The sequence below is a fragment of the Penaeus japonicus genome, unplaced genomic scaffold (genome assembly GCF_977035675.1).
Source record: "Penaeus japonicus unplaced genomic scaffold, GWHDUDI00000001_assembly GWHDUDI00000006, whole genome shotgun sequence".
In the NCBI taxonomy this organism is placed as follows: Eukaryota; Metazoa; Arthropoda; class Malacostraca; order Decapoda; family Penaeidae; genus Penaeus; species Penaeus japonicus.
The window spans coordinates 29,999,615-30,002,114 of NW_028234408.1; positions in this window are offsets into that span (position 1 = coordinate 29,999,615).

The window sequence follows — 2,500 nt, forward strand, 5'->3', positions numbered from 1 at the left end:
AAACATTGATAAATAAACTAAGAGAAAACAGAGAAAAAGACGGAGCAGGAAAACACTGGTATATCACCAGCAACAGACAAGGACATTCAGTCCTGCGAAGCATACCTATTCGAACAAAGGCAGGTAATGAAACGCCCACCGCTACACCGGGGGAAGGTCCAGCTCCCCCAAAGTAGGGGGAAACGACATCAACTATCTAACAACAGTAGGTAATGTAGACATGCAAAGAAATAATTTATTTGAGACTCTCATGTTGCTAAATATACAGGGATTATATCCAAAAAGTAACCAGACAAAACCTACATATCTAGAGGACATGGCAAAGATCAACAATTATTCAATGATAGCTCTTACAGAAACTCATCTGAATGAAGACATAAAAAATGAAGAAATTAAAATTGATAACTATGAGTTAATAAGGAAAGATAGAAATAAGAGAAGCAGAGGAGGAGTAGCTCTATATCAGGAAAGAATTAGCAACTAGAATGGATACTGTGATAGAATACTCTAATAATACAGTAGAAATACTAGGGGGTATTGGCAAAAGATACAAAAAAGCTATACATTATTTTATACAGACCTCCTGGAACAACAGAAACATCTTTCAATGAATCACTAGGCATTATTAGTAATTACATTGTCAATACAAGGGAAATTGAGGCTATTATTATACTTGGCGATTTTAATTTCCCCTTTATCGATTGGGAAACAAAGAAAATAAAGATAGGAGCAAATGCCACTAAAGATGAAAAACAACAAGCGAGAATGCTTTTAGATTTTGAAGAAAATTCTTACCTTAACCAAATCATCAATATTCCAACAAGGGAAGAAAATATACTGGACCTTGTTTTCATTAGTATAGGGGAAGATGTACACAACATATCATCAACTTATACAGCCCAATCGGACCACAAAATAATTGAAATCACAATGAATAAGTTAAATAATCAGAAAAGTAGTAAAAAATAGATAGCCGAAGCAGAAAAGAGTCTCAGATCTTTAAACTTTAGCCATAATCAAATAGATTGGAAAAAAATAAATGCAACACTAGAAAAGTCACTGAAAGATATTGACGTCCTCTTAACACCAAAAGATATACTAGAGAACCTTTATAATGCATTTAAAGATGTTTGTAGAATGTTTGTCCCCCCAAAAAAAACAACAGAAACAAGAATATTATACCAAGAGATCGAAGGATCATGTTAAGAAAAAAAAAAAAAGGTTAACAAATTGAAAAAAACAACAGATCAGATCAAGAGAGAAAGGATCAAAGCAGAGATAAGGGTTTTGGAAGATAAATTAAAATGTCTATAAGTAACCAAAAAGCAGCCGGAGAAAAAAGAGCTGTGGAAGCTATAAAACAGAATGCAAAATATTTTTTCTCTTATGCAAACAACAGGTTAAAGAGGAGAACAGAAATTGGGCCTCTTGAGAATAATGGTGCATTGGTAACTGATTCAAAGGAAATGGCTGAATTACTCAAATTGCAATATGAAGAAGTCTATAGTGTCCCAAGAATAGAAAAATTAATATCAGACCCACAGAAACATTTTAGTATTATTAGTAATGAAGATGAATGTCTCACTGACTTCATATTCGATGAAAAAGATATTATTGAAGCAGAAAGTGAAATACCAACAAACTCAGCAGCTGGGCCAGATGAAATCCCAGCAATCTTTTTAAAAAACTGCAAAGAAACCATAGCAAAGCCACTGGTAACTTTGTGGAAGAAATCTTTGGACATGGGGACTATCCCCAGCTTACTGAAAGAGGGTACTATAATTCCAATATATAAAGGTGGAAACAAAGGTCAGGCCAAAAATTATAGACCAGTAGCACTAACATCTCATATAATAAAAATATTTGAAAGGGTAGTGAGGAAAATAATTGTTCAATTTTTAGAAAAAGAAAACAAGATAAACCCCGGGCAACATGGATTCAGAAGTGGTAGATCTTGTTTATCACAGATCCTGACACTCTTCGAACACATACTAAGGGACCTAACTGAAAATAGAGAAGTTGACGTAATATATCTAGACTTTGCAAAAGCTTTTGACAAAGTAGATCACGGCATCCTGCTACATAAGATTATAAAGACCTTGGAATCGGCGGGAAAGTTGGAAGATGGATTTACAACTTCCTAATAAATCGTAAACAAAAAGTACAAATTAATGGGCTTTACTCAAAGGAAACGATTATTATGAGTGGGGTGCCACAAGGATCCGTTCTTGGGCCCTTGTTATTCCTTATTATGATTGGTGACATTGATAATGGTGTGAAACACTCAAGAGTAACATCTGTAAGTGGGCATATGACAATAATATGAAATTCAATGCAGATAAAATTGAAATCATAAGATATAGTCCAATTGGAAATTCAAGGGCAAGATCATATTTTGTCGAAGATGTGAAGATTGAGGAGAAAAAAGTAGTAAAAGATCTAGGACTCTATATGAGTAATGACATGAGTTTCAGTCACCATATAGAGCAGATTGTCAACA